Source organism: Anas platyrhynchos, chromosome 7 (genome assembly GCF_047663525.1).
Source record: "Anas platyrhynchos isolate ZD024472 breed Pekin duck chromosome 7, IASCAAS_PekinDuck_T2T, whole genome shotgun sequence".
Classification (NCBI taxonomy): domain Eukaryota; kingdom Metazoa; phylum Chordata; class Aves; order Anseriformes; family Anatidae; genus Anas; species Anas platyrhynchos.
Window position 1 is genome coordinate 29,099,732 of NC_092593.1, and position 16,329 is coordinate 29,116,060.

General features: G+C 54.3%; 1 long non-coding RNA gene across 2 annotated transcripts in view; it reads left to right on the forward strand.

Annotated features, from left to right (window-relative positions):
* Window positions 1-16,329, forward strand: part of LOC101793356 (uncharacterized) — a 69,443-nt gene that overhangs the window by 27,547 nt on the left and 25,567 nt on the right. For both annotated transcript variants that reach the window (XR_011810725.1, XR_011810724.1), the window contains exons 2-5: window positions 1,977-11,930; window positions 12,001-12,075; window positions 12,150-15,111; window positions 15,655-15,744. This is a non-coding gene — a long non-coding RNA (uncharacterized lncRNA). The remainder of the gene's footprint in view (window positions 1-1,976; window positions 11,931-12,000; window positions 12,076-12,149; window positions 15,112-15,654; window positions 15,745-16,329) is intronic.

The following is a 16,329-nucleotide window of genomic DNA, read 5'->3' on the forward strand; positions in this document are numbered from 1 at the left end:
GCAAGCACAGAGCAGGTCAGATTTATTACAAGCGCACAGACTGTGCTGCCTGGGACCATCCCTTGGCCAAAGCAAGGGAGGTGGCTCTGGTTTGCAATCGCTCTCTTTTTTTTCAACACCCAAGCTGCCCAGGCCCCCAGGAAGATGGTGAACATTTGGCCCCTGCTCCCACTGCTGCTGCTGCTTGGAGACTTGCTGGGGGCCAGGCAGAGCCCAGCTGCTTTCCAGTAGCCAGCAGCAGGACAAGGGAGTCGTGGTGGCTCTGGCAGTGCTGGTGAGGTGGGACACTGGAGGGCCTTGAGGAACTAAGCTTTGTCTGTGATACTTCTGCTGTTGCTGTGCCTTGTGCACCCAGTGCTGAGAACTGGCTGTGTCCAGGGGCTGGTCTGAGCTGCCAGACTTGGGTGAGTGGAGTGGGGATGAAGAGCTGGGCGTTTAGGGGGTCCCATTTCCACCCATCAGGCCTCTCAGCACCACCAGTGGTTCCCCTTTCCCATCTCCTCCTGGCAAGGAGAGCAGGTGGGCCCGCTGCCCGCTTGCCCACCCTTTCTGAGGCGGTGCAGCTCCATCTCCTTTCTGTTTCCACCAGCCGAGCGGCAGGAGCGCAGGAGGCAAATTGCAGCTCTTGTGGCAAGCACTTCAAGACATGCTCTGCACATCCAAACACAATGCAATTTTGCATCTGAGTATCAAAAGCTAAACAGCAGGTGAGACTGGGTTAACAGCCTGGGCATGGCAGTTTCTAAAGCAACGCCTGGGGAGCTCTAAACACAAACACCATTAGCAATAACAGGATCTGTGCACTTAACTCCCTGCCTTGCTTTAAAAGCACCAGCCCCCAGCAGCAAGCATCCTCCACTTGATCCACTTGGGCCAGCTCAGCGCTCTGCATCCGTACCCAGCCCGAGGAGCCGGGCCTCCTGCCGTCACATCGGAGTTTGGTTTAAATCTCACCCACGCCCTTTCCAATTTTGCAAATTCTGGGAAATATTCACCATTCCGGTGCTTCCTTTCACACATCACACACACACTGCAGACTTACCTGTGCACTGCAAGTGCCGGGGAATTTACTGCCCCTGTCAGTAGCAAGGAGGTGCTGCTGTGTCGCTGATGCAGCCACCAGCATGCGGTCTTCAGTGCCTACCAGCCTGCGAGCTGAAGAAACGCCATCCCTCTCCATACTGGGCATTGCAGGGAGGAAGGATGCAGGGCAGCGGTAAATGAAGGCCAGATCTGAGATAAAACAGAGAAGGGAGATGGTGCTCAGCTCCTAGGGGCTGGGGGAGGCTGCAGGAAGACGCTGAGCAGAAATGCTAGTGGGGCAGCGCAGGTGGTGGGGGGAGGCAAAGCAGCATCCATTATTTATGCACCCTCTGCAGTGAGCTCGCAGGGAGTGGGGATTGGCCAGGAAGTGGGTCAGGACGAAGCACGATGAGGCAAACAAAACCCAAAGTCCTCATGTGTGGCCACTGCTGATCAAGAAAACCCAAGAGCCGAAGGGGAGGCAGTGCTGATGTGTCCGGCGTGGCTGAGGGATGCAATGAGACAAGAGAGCCCTGCTGCTCGCCAGCCTTCCCCCCTTCGGTCTCCCCGCATGCCCGGCAGGGAGGGGGATTCATGCATTTGGCACAGCCTGGTGCTCCTGTGTGCAGAGAGGAGGTTTTAGTTTTGCATGATGAATTTGTGTGAAAGCCTGCAGAGAGGGCCTGTGGGCCTGGCATGGCATTGGCAGGCTGTCCAAAATGGCAAGTGATGCTCCTGATGTGTGTTTTATCACCCTGGCTTTTCCCAGGGAAAACAATGTCCTTGTCTTCTGCCCCAAAGGCAAAAGGTCAAGGCGCAGGTCTGAGGGTGGCTCTGCAGGGGCTTAGCAAGGGTTATCCATCCCTGGGCTTCAGCTTCAGGCCTCACCTGTGAACACGAGGAGGTCTGGTTGCTTAAACCATGTTCTCATGTCTGACTAATTGTGCTTGCAGAAACAACAGCCACATCTGCACTCGTAGGAGCATCAGACTGGTGGGCACCGCGAGCTGCCTGGAGTGCCTGCACCTAGTGGCTCGAGGTCTGGGCTGTTGAAGAAGCCAAGTTTTAAGCCAAATGACAACATCTTCCATGATGTTCCTACCTGTGGTAAGACTTCACCGTTATGGGTTGGCTTCAGCACATATGTGTCCTATGATCCCTGCTCAGCCAGTTTGTCCATGGAGATCACAAGGTACACTAAATCCCTTTTTCTATACGGAAGCCTAAATTTGGCTGTTTCAAGATCCTTGAAAGGTGTTGGGAAAACTCCTAATATTCCAGTCAGGGGAGAATTTTTGAAACACATGACTGGCAGAAAACTGAGGCCGAACGCACACCAAGTCTCGGAGAAGTGCTGGCGCTGCTGCCATCCACTGCAGGTAATCCCATAGACGCACACTGAAGGGTTCCTTGTTTTCCTCCAAGGCTGCTGGTGTCAGTCATGAGTTAGGGAAAACCTTGTGCTGAACTGAGTCAAGTTCCCATCAGGTCTGGCAATGTGTGTTTTTTTTGTTGTTACTGTATTTTTTTTTTCTTAAGGGGGGAATAAATGAGCACTCACACACACTGCTAACAACAACGTGAAGCATTTTCCTCTTCAAGAGCCCTTCCTCCCTACCCAACGCCTTCCTTTTAAAGGAGGGTGCAGAAGTCAAGCAGAGTCGTGCATCATCCAGCAGGCACGCGGCACTCCACCGCCGTGCTCTGGGATTCCTCGAAGCCCGCGCTGCACGGGGAGAGCAGAGCTGGGGCATGGAAACAGCACTGGGGGGCTGCAGCCTGGCAGCGTGCTCCTTCCCCTCGGAGCAAGAAATGTCAAGGAGAATTAGCGAGATGGCTGCGGGCTTAGCCTGCAATTGGAAGCAACTGCTGTTCGTAAGCAGGCTGTGACTGCTCAGCCTTGCTAATCAGATTTCGGAAGGCGCTGGGCTGGCTCATGCTAGAGGGTGCCCGTTGCGTGTTTTGCTCACTGCGCTGTGCTGATGGGGTCGGTGTTTCGGAGAAGAAAGAGGAAGGTTTCCGTGGGGCGAGCCTGGTTCAATAACCAGAGGTTGTGTTGGAGCAGAGGTCAGAAAGCCACTTGGAGGCCTGCCCACCTCGGGCATGGCTCTGAGAGCCGTGCTGTGGGTGATGCGGAGCCAGCAAGGCAGGACCAGAAACTCCAAGGTGTCACAACGCAGCCTCACCAGAACAGACCTGCTGGTGGGGGGGAGCCCCAAAACCCGACCCCCAAAACTTGTTCCCAAAAAAATGCGCACACACAAAAAAATGCCCCTCCCAAAAAACCAGGGCAGCTGGCCTCTGCAGGCCTCCAGAGCACGGGCAGCAGGGTGCCAGGAGGCAGAGCACCCTGGCGCAGGGCAGCATGCAGCTGCACCCCTCCTGGCCGTGCTTTAGCCCCTGCGCAGGAGGGGATGGAGGGATGCTTGAGACGAGGGAAGCGGGGATCCTCTGCACTGGATCGAGGCTTTAATTAATGAAGGATGGGGTGATTTGGCAGCGTTTGCTCGGTGCCAGCTCCCGGGAGGAATACAAGTCTCCTTGTGTTTCCCAGTTGAAGCAGCTTCCGCCGGCGCTGCCTGTGCTCTCGGCTGTGCTGTATATGGCACGGCTATTTTTAGAAAAGCAGGGTTGCCATGGCAACCCAGTGTGTTTTTTTGTTAAATATAGCAGCTGTTGCAGGGAACTCTTGTCCTTCTGGATGCAAAGGCTGTGTTTTCGCCCTCTGACAGCGCTCAGGGTATTAAACGCAGATGAGAAAGGATGATTAAGTGTGCGGAAGCCCAGCAGAAACCACGGCTCTGTAATTACACGGAGGGGCTTTGAACAGCGCCGTGCGCGCCTGCTGCTCGGGGAGCAGCTCCCTGCATCGCCAGCGTGTGGGGACAGGGGCACGGGGCTCTGCAGGGGGCTGCGGGCTGTGAGACCACCCACCCCTCTCTCTTGCTAGCCAGGATGCTCACCCACTGGCCACCAAGGCTGCCCAGGAGGGCACGGGTCCCCTTCCCTGGGCTGCAGCGTGAGAGCCGAGCGCCCCAGTGCCATGCGGTGGCCACGCTTCGGAGGCCGAGGGGAGACCAAGGGGTTCCCTTTGTTTCTGTTTGTTTGTTTGTCAGCTCCGGAGGGGAGCAGCACTGGAGGATTTCATTCCCGCAGGCCTGCTTCACTTTGGCTTTGTCACTTCTTTACCGGACCCCTGGGTGGTGCAAACAGATCCCCTCAAAGTGCCTTTTCTCTTCTGCTGGGAGGAGGCCGAGGATGAGGGAGCTCTCTTCCCGCCAGCTTTGTTGCACGGCTGGCACTTCTCCTCCCCATTTTGGGGGCTTCCTGGCTCTGCAGGCCCCAAGAGGCACTCGTGGGTTTAGGATTTAGGATTTAGGGCCACTCGTGGGCAGCCTCTGCCTTGCGTTGCCTCTCCCTCCCGCGTGGCACCCACACAGCCGCGTGCACGGGGCCGCTTGGGCTGAGGGCGGTGTGCCGGCTGGGAGATGGAGGCCTTTTTTTAATTAACTGCTCTTTGCCTCGTTAAATGAAAAAGGAAACCTAGCGAGCTGGAGATACACAGCAGGGCTTAGGGTCTTTGTGTTTTTCTTTGAAAAGGGGATAGAAGCACAAACAAATAAAGAAACAGAGTTGAAACAGCTTGGTTTAAAATATCCACGGAGGTCACTGTGACCAGGACTTCAACAGGAATAACATATCTCCTGGATCCTTATCTGTTCCCTGGGCTATCATGAGCGGGATCTATTGCTGGGGATGTTATTGCTTTTTTGAATTTAATTGCATGAATGTTGCTTATGCAAGCAGAACACGGCCGGGGAGGGGCTCTCCTTCCACCAACTGTGGGCACTGGGGCTTGGCTTGGCCCCGCTGCCCATGTCCCCAGCTGCTTAGCCCTGTATCTGGCTCTGGTGAGCCTGGTCCTGAATGGATAAAGAAAGGCTGAGCTTCCCCAGGAACGTATATTTATTAAAACTTCTGCCTCTGCTTATATGTCCACTTCCCTGCGTATTCAGCGATCATCTCAGTGTTTATGCTCCCCGCTTTCCCCCCATTGATTTATGGGCTTATTGTAATCTCTCCATTGTGTCGCTTCCCCCTCCAGGCAGTGGGGAGCAGGCAGCAGTCCTGGGAGGTTTTTCCTTCACCCTGCCTGTTTGCTGGTCCAGCCCTCCAGCATTCGCAGCAATTTGTGTGAGGAAGTGCCACGCTTCAGCTGTGGTACCAAAATTTGATGAAACCATGTTTTTCCCAGCAAGGATGCTCTTGAGGGCAGTGCGGTCTCCCTAGCAGTGATGGGGAGTACTGCGAGGGATGAAATGCTTTTCACTTCTTTAGGAGACGGCTACAGATCTCAGCTGTCCCTCTCAAATATACTGCTGCTCCTCTCGTGGGACCAGGGGCTCATATAAAGCCTTTTACCAAAGCCTTTACACGCTCAGCTCCTCATCAGGACAGCCAGGAGCTGCTTAATGCATCTCGTGTTGGCTTCCCATCCTCTGTCCATGGGGCAGGTGGCCCACGAGCGTAGAGGTGAGGGTATCTCAGCACCTCTAGAAACGTGGCCTCTTGCCATCAGGCCAACACCTGATGGGGAGAGGCAGGGTGGGCATGCAGGGAGGCTGAATAAACCCATGTGGTATTCCTGCCTGGCATCGCCAGGGGATGCAGGGACCTCGCTGGGGTGGATGTCCCTCATGAGCCAGCTCTGTGGGTCTGGTCACTGTGCCACTGCCTGGGAAGGCTCTCTGATTTTCAAGAGAGAGATCATCTCCTGAACAAGAGCCACCAAAAGGACAGGGTGGTACTGGAAGTGTCTGGCTTTTTTTTTTTTTTTTTTCCACATTTATTTTTTTTCTGGGAAACAGACAAATATCAGAGGGATTTGGGCTTGTTTGTTTGTTTGTTTTCCCCGGGAGCAGACTTTTCGGCTCGATCCCTTCCAAGCACAGTACTGTACCAGTACTCAGTGCCTTTGCCAGGCCTGCCTCAGCAGCCGTACCAGTCGCGGCATGTTTTTGTGCCATTTGGGGAAATCCTCTGAGACAGGCAGCTCAACAATAACGTTGATTTAGGGAGAAAGTCCATAACTTCTGCACAAAGAAGAGGCTGAGCACCTGTGGTGGCTCACACTGCCTGGAGAGGTGACTGGGGACAGAAGAAGGAAGGAGCTGGCTGCTGGGACACGTGGAAGCAGCACAAGCCCCAGGGTGGCTGCTGAGTGCTGAGCTGCTGGGAAAACCTGGGCACAGCAGGTGCTGAGCCTGCTGCCAGAAATGTGGCCTCTGTAGAGGATGCAGAGGAAAGCATCTTCTCTGCAACAGGAGGTGGCTTTGCTGGTGACCTGCCTCCTGTGCTGGCTTCCTCCTGGCTTTCTGCTGGTGAGCAAGGGCACCTTCTCTTGCGCCTGGCACCAGAAAGTGCCTGTAGCCTGTGACAGCCTCAGACGAGCTCGGGTTAAATTCCTGACTTCAACCTCAGGGGTTCCAGCTAGTCCCTAGAAACAGCAAGAAGCTTCCGAAGGAGGAGCTGCAGCCCAGGAGTGGGACCAGGAGCCTTTAGCGCCTCTTTTTGTCACTGGCTTCATTCCCCTCCCCAGCCTGTGGGTGAGCCCACCAAGAAGACCTCCCAGCAGAACAGGACGAGATCAGATTTGCCCACAAACTCTAACGTAGCCAAGGTTTTCACACCCCTCCCTGGATCGGGAGCAATTTGAGTAGCACTGGTGCCTGAACCAAGGCTGTGGCAGGAGGTGAGAAATCAGCAGGCATTCACAGAGACACCGCAATTAGCTGTGCTGGTGCCTCCAGCATATTTCAGTATACAATTTATTTTTTAAGTTCTAGCCCCTCCAAGCCCTCAGTTCAGCCACTTGTGGGAGGAAATCCAGGAAAACCACAGCTTGCCCAATGGCTGCGACCTCCCTGCGCCTCCGCCGCGGGGCTGCAGCCCTGGGGGCACGGGGTGCGAGCAGTGGGGGGCCACGAGGGATGGGATGAAGGCGAGGAGCCGCTGGTGGGCCTGTGGCCGTGCCCAGCACTGCATGGAAATTGCAGCCCCAGCTTCCCTCGCTTTGATATATTCTTGGATGCGCAGCGTGCGGATTTTCACCTTCTTGAATTTCGCCCCGAGCCGTGCGTTTGTCCAAACAGGAAAGCCTGCCCTGAAATCCAGACGTGGCCGCACAGGACAGCCAAGGTTTGTCTTGCTTGTGTTACCAGCCTCAGGGGCGGCCCCACCATCACAGAAAGTGCGGGGGGCATTGGGAGGCAGGAGCCAAAATCTCTCCTCCCCCAATTCAGTGTCTCACGAAGGCAGCTGCATCTCCGGAGGAGAAGCAGGAACAGCTGGAGCAGAAGAAAGGCCAAATGAGATGATGCCATTAGGATTATTTCATCTCCCGGTTGAACGGGAGCCCAGAGCAGTCCCTTTGTCAATGAAATCCTCCTGCGTGGGGCTCTTACACCATCACAGGGCAGGGGCCGCGAACATGCGCCAGTCCTGGAGCGCTTCTCTCCCCGGGCAGGACAAGATGTCCCAGGGAAGGGCCGCGGGGGATGTGCAGCCCTGAATCTGCCATGGGGAGTGCTGGACAAAGTCATGGTGCATCAGACACGCAATTTCAGTGAAGGGTAGGTTGTGCCCCCAGATATCCTGTTGGGAAAATTAACGAAATGGCATCTTACTTGAATACCAGCAGCTCCCTTCCTCACTGGAAAAGTTTTCCCTGTCCCACCCAAACCTGCTGCTCCATTTTTGAAATAAGCCATTCTTACTTATTTTCCAATTAAAACTTTTTTTTTTTGGTTTGTTTTTGTTTGTTTCAGATCTGATTTCTTCTCCTCATCCCTCTCCTTCTGCTCCTCCACGCAGCAGGAGAGCTGGAGGATGCTCTGTTGTGGCATGGCAGCTCCCCAGCTCCCAAAATACAGGTCTGCCTCTTTGGGCAGGGCTGGGTACGGAGGGGATGGAAGGGCCTCCTCTCTCCTGCTCTCTCTAATTTTTCCCCTCTAGCTCTATTTTTTTTCCAGAGAGCTCATGTTCGCCAGATCCTGCCTCCAGCACTCGTGGCATCTTTGCTGGCTCCATGTGCATGAGTGTCTAAAAAAGGGCTAGGAAGAGGAAAGGCATTAGACGGAGGCAATTATTAATGGTAATAAAACAATTGCAGGGAGGGATCCTGCTTGGACTGCATTATGAAGATGCTCTGAACCACCCACCTCTGCAACGTAACCTCGCTGCCTGCTCCACTTTGCCTTTCCTCCTCCCGTGCGCCAATTACTGGATTCATCCCACTTCACATTTTTATTTCTCCTCCCTGGGATTTGGACCGAGTGCCCTTTTTGGTGGTCATAATATGCCTCCTTCGTATCTTCCTCCTACCTTGTCATGTGTAAAGAAAAAGGGGGGAGTAATAATTCCTTTAATCCCTGCGGGCCCCCCGGTGCTGCTCGCTGTGTCCTCTGATCCAGAAGCCAGACAAAGCGGTGGCACAGATGCGTAGCTCGGCTCCAACTGCTGGAGACAGTCATTAAAGCCTCTCAGTTGGATGCACACGGTAAGGAATAGACCCCCCCCTTCTTCCCTCCCAGGGCCCAGGAAGCTTCCCAGCTCCCCTGACACCAAAGCCTCCCCTTCTCAATGTTTCAGGATCTGGATCTAATGACCCCTAGGTGGGGCCGGGGCTAACCTGGGGGTGCTGCAGGGATGCTGTCTCTGCCTCCTTGCAGAGGACAGCTTGCAGTGCTTCCCAATTCATCCTGCCAGCATCCTTGCAGCATGCCCAGCTCTCAGCCCCGCAGAGCAATCCCTCTCCTCTTTGCAGGAGAGGGATTCTCCTGCAGGAGAGGGATTCTCCCCAGTGCTCTGGGTTCAAAAGCTGCTTTGCATGACCAAGGAGCCCTGTGCTGCTCTTTGAAGCCCGTGCACACAGAGGCAGTGGTTTGACACTGTTCTCATCCTGCACCACGTCTGTGGGGTGTGCTCAGCGAACACGCTGCCTCATGGTGTGCTCCGAGCCCTGCATGAGATGGCTCATCCCCACCCAGCGCACAGTAACACACCATCCGTCCCGTTACTGGCAGCAGCGGGGGGAAAGGGAACCTCTGAAATCCATAAATCAGACGCCTCTCGAATTGTGTGGGATTAAGGAAAAGGTGTGGAATAGAAATAATTTCCTTGGGGGAAACTATATCATTTCATTTGCCCAGGAAAATAATACACATTCATCGTGTGTGTCTTCAGGAGACTTTAAAAAGAATTAAATGCGGGGTCGGATTAAATGAGAGGTCGGAGGATGCAATTATGACCGTGGTTTCTCTGGGGGCAAAGCAGGAGGAAGAAATTCCCTTCCTGCCCCCTGTCCCAGCATTTGGGACTTGCCCTGACGCTGAAGTTCACTGCCTCTGTTGTTGTGTTGTCCCCCCACCCTGCTCCCTAAAATGCACATGCAGAGTGAAACACTGGAATAGGCCAGATACCAAAACCTGGCAAGGAGCAGCGTATTATTAGTTTTTAATCCAGATCCCACCCATTGCGGGATCCTATCCAGTGGAAGCAGAATGTCTCCATCTGGCTTTGCTGCCGGGGAACGTTTCCACGCCCCAAGCCCGGTGTCAGCCCGCAGTTGGTGGTGGTTGGCAGTGGGGCCGTGGTGACAGCCCTGGAGAGGGGCAGGAGCTGGAGCCAGCATTCCCTGTGCTGAGGTTGGTTTGTTGTCACCCCCCCATGTCCTGGGCAAACCACGGAGCCTGGAGATGGCCTGGGGACCATGCTGCGCCCCAGCTACAGCTGGCTGGTGGGACCTCCATGCAGTGTGGTTGGTGGGACCAGCATGAAGCATGGTCACAGGGCCCACAGACAGCCCAGAGCCACCTCCCCATACTGCCACGCTGGAAAAAGGGGGACGAGGAAGGCAAGGTGAGGTGAAACTCGCTGAGAGCTTTTGACACGCTCCCATTAGCTGGCGGGCACAGGCTGTGCGGTATTGCTGCAGACTCTGAGCTCACCATGCTAATTTAAGACAGAAACTGCAACTTTATCTGCAAATATATGAAGCAATAATCAATAGCAGCCTTCTCCTGCCAGCCGTGGTCATGTCAGCACCCTGGCGTGCTCTCAGCCGCAAGCACTGAGACCGTAGCAGGGAGAGGCGGAGGTGGAGGAAAGGGAAGGCATGCAGGCAGGAGGAAAGCAAGCACACGGTGGGGATTCAGGGCTGTTTCTCCTCACCTTGCCACACCACGGGGCACTGTCAGGTCGGGCACAGCTGCGGGGGCAGCTGGGGCAGGCAGCCAGCCATGGTGGGCACGGGGAGGAGATGGACGTGTGCCACCTCCCAGCCGGTGCACACCCCGGCAGCTCATAAAAGCAGCAGGTCTTGGCAGCGTTTGCTCTGCTTTAACGAGGCCATCTGCTCCCGGTGACCAGCAGAGCAGCTCCTCTGGCAAAGCCTGGCCAGAGTCAAGATAGAAGCCAGCAGGTTTGGCCTCGTGAGGTGTCCTCCACGTGTCCCAGGACAGCAGCGGATGAAAACAGCTCGCTGCTCAATCAGCAGCTGTGACCCACGGGCAGCTGTAGCCCCGCTGTTGCCCACCTGTGCCTCCCTCCCTCGCCGCTGCCACCTGCACCTCCTCGGCACGCAGCGACTCCAGCTCTGCTTCACGCCTGCTCTGGCACTGAGGACCTCAAAAAGGTGTCGTCCTCTTGGAAAGTCCAACCTGTGGTTGGATGCTGCAATCAGTGCTAAACTGAGCTCCAGTTGTTCGTTTAAGCTAATGCAATTACCAAAACCCAGGAGTTTTGAAAGGGTTGTTAGGGCTTTTGCCTTCCGTTCAGGCCACGGACTTCCCCACAGCCTCCTCTGGAGGTGCTGGTGGCATCTCGCATCAGGAGCAGAAGATGCAAGGCCAGCCTCATCCACTCTGGCAATTCCCTCATCTCTGAGCATCATTCCCCCCCCCCTTTTACAAAACAAGCACGCTTAGCACTACACGATTTCGGCATCCGAGTCGCCTGACGGCTTTAGAAGGGAGTAAACATTCATCCTGCTGACACGGCAATAAAACCGGTGCATCTGGAAAAGAGGAGTCAGCAGCAGATGTGCCCCTGCAAACTGCTCGCCGTGATGAATGCTCTTCCCAGATACTGCTAATCCCTTTTCTCTTGCTCCTAGACCTCCTTAATTGTGCTCCCTGTGATTAAACAACGCTTTGAAGACATCTCTAGAAGTTGTTTCTTCCACGCAGGAATGTCGCCTGCCGGGTTTGTAGCCTTTGGCTCTGGGTGTAAGGAGCTCGTTTGGCAAGGCAGCCGGGGACAGCGCCGCCTGGGTGCTCCCCTGTCCCCAACCTCCTCGGGGCACAGCCTCCACCAGAAGGTCAGGGCCACCAGAAGGCCAGGAGGGGACAGTAGGCTGGGCAGGGATGTGAGGATGATGGATTTCCAGGGATGTGCCGCTCGTCCCTGCACCAGAGGCGGGCGTTTTGGGCAGGATGGGCGCTGGCACAGGGTGAGCTGTCCCAGCCTGCGCCCTCCCGACGGGGTGGAGGAGGAAAGTCCCCGTGGATGGAGGCAAGCGATCGCCTGAATATTCATGTATCGGCAGGCAAGCTACAGCAGGCCCTCGTTACAAACTGCTACCCAAACTGCTTACATCCATAAACGAGGGAAATAAATAAACAGATGCTTGTTAATTGACTTAATTACCAACCAGCAAACAGGAGACCGGGAGCACATCAATAAAAGTGTTTTAAAAAGCAACCCGTAGTAATTCTTTTCCATATGCAAACCACGCCAGTCTCTTCTGTCTACAATAGACTCCCCAAAGACGAGAAATGGATTTTCATTATGTGGGAAGGAGAGATCAAAGTCTGAAAATTAGGGTTGTAGCCCAAAATGAAGCCCAGGTTTGTGCCCTCTTCCCAAAACCTCTTTGAATCCCTGCTTTGGCTATCATTTAATATATTGCCTTGCCAGGAGTTATTGCAAACAATCCTCCTTGAACAAGAAAAGTCCAGCAGCTGAAGGAATCCTCCAGCAAGGACCAAGTAGGTAGGCAAAACAGTCAGGGCTGGAGACCTCTTAAAGATTTTTATTATTTATTGATTTTTATTTTTTTTCGGAAGATGCTCAAGCAAAAGGGAAATGTGGAAGGACCCGTCCCCGCCTGTAATGCAGCCATGTCCAACCTGAGGATAGGGATAACTCTGATGCGCTCCCGATGGGGCTGATGCTCACCGTGGATCCCCTGGAGTGCATAAACATGAAGCATCTCCCAAGCTGCAGGCTTATGGCCAGACCCTTGATCTTATTCCTGGGGTGGATGCATGGGTCCTGCCCACCCAAATGAAGTACGAGCCGTGGAGCGGTTCATTGACAAGGGCTGCAGAAGCTGTCATCTCCCGTGACCTCTCCTGATCGTGACACCACAAAGGAAAAAAAAAAAAAAGAAAAAAAAAAGAAAAAGGCCACACCAGGCTTTGAAATGTGCAACCACCTGAGCTGTAAGTTGATTTCTTTCACTTTCTGGAAGCGATTCCCCTTGTATGGGTGCTGCGTTCAGCAGTGTCTGTGCAACTGCCTGCTGCAAACTGCTCGTTGCACGCAGAGCGAGCCTGCCAGCCAAGGCAGGTACCTGCTCTTTTCCAGCCCCGTTCCCAGCGTGTTTGCTCTGCTCCTGGTCTGGCAGGGAGGCTGTGCAGAAAAACCAGCGTGGGTTCCCTCGGGACTGCTTGCAATCAGCCTCCAGTGCCGTTACCTGTATCACGCAGCCCAAGTGCTTAACGAGTGCCCCGGGGCGGGCAGGTTATGAAAGAAGCCCCATTAGCGTGCCCCTGGCTGACGTCAATGTGACGCGGGGTAATCAGGGGAAAACGCAGAGCAGGATATGCAGAAACGCTGGGGAGAGCAGGCTTTTGGGTGCAACTGGAATAATAAAATAATAAAAAAAAAAAAATAGAGGTGGAGCAAGTGGCAGCAAGAGATGAAGGAAGATTGTCTTATCAGCCGGGGCTGGCAGCTGGGGTGAATTTCCCCTCCCGAGTGCAGACTCTGCAGGTGTGGGTGATGCTCTCCCAGTGCTCAGGTGCTGCAGCTCCAGCCCTTGCCATGGGCACGAGCAGGTCTGCGTGCACCAGGATGGCCACAGCAGGGGACAGCGGGCAGGTGCAGAATTACAGCCCTCAGAGCCCAACACGACTGAAGACCGCCTGTTGCGTTGAAGCAGATTGCATGCTCGCCTCAAATTTTGTGATATTTGCTGAGCTACCTCCACCTGTAGTTCTGGCTTTGTTTGAAGGAAAGGAGTGAGTGAGAGCATTTGTGTTCCTGTGCTTGCAGGGCAGACCCTGAAGCTGGAGCCCAGGCAGGCTGGAAGAGCAGAAGGCTCAAGGAAGACAAGCAGCAGCTCCAAAAGCTCCCCCTGAGGGACATCGGGGAGAGGAGTGGGGCACACCGAGGTGGCTGTGGTGGGACCAGGTCGTGGTGGTCGGGGCTGCCCTGGGGTAAGGCTGTGGTTTGGCTCTGCAGAGGATGGGGACCCCGGCAGCCTTGCACGACCAGCTCCCGAGCCCGGAGTGTCTTTCAGCAAGACGTGCAGTTTCACCACCTGCTCGTTTGGGCCCCCGGCTGCCACGCTGCCTATCTGTCGGCGCGTTTGCTCGGCTTTCCAAAATGTGCCTGTCCGGCTCCTCTGGCATCCAACATGCTGCTGCCTGCCTCGTGCGCGCTGCAGATTCGGGTTCCTCCTTGGAAAGCATCCACGTCGCCAGCTATTTTTGGAACAGAGGCATCTATTGTCTTGCGCCGTTCCCTGCTGGGTTAAGCTCACAGCTGCCGAGGCCCCTTCCCCCAGCACCCTCTCCCTTCCTTCCCATGGCACGGCTTCTGCGTGCCAGGCAGCATCTCCAGATATGCTGCTAGAGCACCCCGAGGCAGGGCAGGGCCCTTGCCACCATTTTGTGGGTGCCCTGAGCCGGCGTCTGCCCCAGGAGCTGTCAGGGGGTCCCACAGAGGGGTGGATCGTGGTGTCCATCTCCAGCAACAGGCTTCCTAATCCTGCTGTGAGGTCCTGCCAAGCTGATCTGCAGCACGGGACCGGGTCCTCCACCCCTCCAGGCTGAAGCCAGAGGTGGAGCAGCGTGGCAGGGGCTACAAATGGAGTGTGTGGGAGCTGCGCTTCAGGCTGAGCCCTTGCATTAGGCAAGAAAGAGAGGAATTGCTGGACAGGCTGGGAGCTTGTGGCAGGGCTGTCCTTCTCCCTTGCCACAGCTTCCAGAGCTGGGTTGGGTTTTGTAGCCCTGGTGCCCATAGCAAGAAGGCTGGGCTGCTGCTCCCTGATCTCAGGACCTTTGGGATTCCTTCAACCTAAAGTTTCATCTCTGATTTCCTCGGTCATGTTGGGTTCCCTTTGCTGCCCATGTATTTGTGCCTCTACCAGAAAGCTAGCTGACAATTTTCAAGTGTCTTGCTCTGCAGAAGAACTGAAGAGGGGGGGAAATGCAAGATGGGACAGAGCTATTTTAATCTAAGTCCATCTGCGTTGATAATTCTCTATCCAGTCCCGATCATTGCTGGAATTCTTGAGCAGGACAGAGTTTGCTGAGCGGCCTGGCTGAGCAAATACCTTGCATGCTTTGCAGGCGCTTCAGCCTCTGCATGCCCATGCATCTCTGCTTGCAGCCTGGTGGGTCAGCACATGCTTGAGCAGAGCCACCATCAGAGCCGCAAATGCAGGCACCCGCTCCCCAGCATGGGGAAGAAGCGGAGCCAGCAGCTCCTTCCCACCGCACGTTCCTCTCCCTGCAGTCAGATCCACGTCGCGGGAACAGCGAATTCGGCACTGATGGCCCCTCAGCATGTTAGGAAAGTTTCGTGCAATCTGTTTACTTTTGGACATATGCTGCGCTCGTGCAGCCTGGAGTCTCGCTGCCTCTAATAACTTGAGGTGCAATTTCCTCCTGTTTGGTGCCTGGTGCACTGATCGACACCTGTGGAAATAGGCCTCTGGGGGGGTGCAAAATGCCTTTGCTCCTCTGGGGTAGCCCCTTTACTGCTGCTGTTAAAAAAATGGCACATGTTGGCCCTGAGGTAGGGATCCTCCATGGGAAATCAGAGGGAGATGGGAGGCGATGGGACCACGCTGCACTTCACCACCTCGGGAAGCTTGAGGAAGGCTGAGATACCTGCATCTGCATGGAGCTGCATGGATGTATATATGTGTGTATGGAGCTGTAAAGGTAGCTGTGTGTCTCACAGAAAGCAGATTGTGCTTCCAAGGAGGAGTTCTCTAACCCTCGTTGCAGGGATGCAAGGTCTTTGCTGCACCTGGGAGCTGCCTGGGTGGACAGGCGATGTGCATTTAATGCACAGCTTCTCTCCTTGCAGAAAAAGAGCACAAAATCCTAGTTTGTTTTTCTGTTTTTTCCCTTGCTTTTTGAGCACTTCTCTAGCATAATGCCCTGAGGGGGATTCACTGAGCTCTGTGCCACGGTGTCCTCCTGCCTGCGCCCAGCTCACCAGCATGGCTACAACAGATTTTGCACCAGAAGAGACAACTAAAAAAATAATAATTGAGAAAGGGCCGTATTTGAGGGTTGGCAAAACAGATTTATTTATTTATTTATTTTCCAGCAAAAGTGAAGTTAAATGGGACAGAGATCTTCCTGCACCCTCTCTGATCTCAGATGAGGAGCTTGGGCTGTGATGTACCCTGTGAACCAGGTAAGGTGCATTCGGCAGAACTTGCTTTTCAATGTACATATTAGCAGTGTATTTGCAATGTAAATTAATAAGTGCCATCTGCTTACCTCTGATGTTATGAGAATGTTGTCTTGTGACTGGCTACAAACAAGACAACATTGAAGAGGTAACACCTGCTGGTACATATTACTGCAATTTATTTTCAAACATTAGAAGATTATTTTGGATGGGAAAAATAGGTATAATCTCCTCTTGCTGTGTATTAAGTGCTAATGAGAGGCACGTGTGTGGATTGCCAGACGACATCGTCGAGGAATAAGCAGTAAGGATGGAGCAAACGGCATGCGAGGGCAGCAGGAAGGAAGCCGTAGCTCTGCAGCTCGCCCGCGGCTCGCCCCCGACTGCTGGGAGATCCAAGGGGATGTTTAGCTGTGAAAAGTCACTGCTTGTCAAGTGTAAAGCTTGCTGTAGGAGTATCTTGATTTCAGGCAAAAGTGCCCTCTAGGAAAAAAAAAAAAAGTCGAAACATCCCTCTTTAGCCTTTGGGGATGGGACGGTTGAATTTTCACTTCAAAATCACAGCCTACTTTAGAAATGGAAATCATT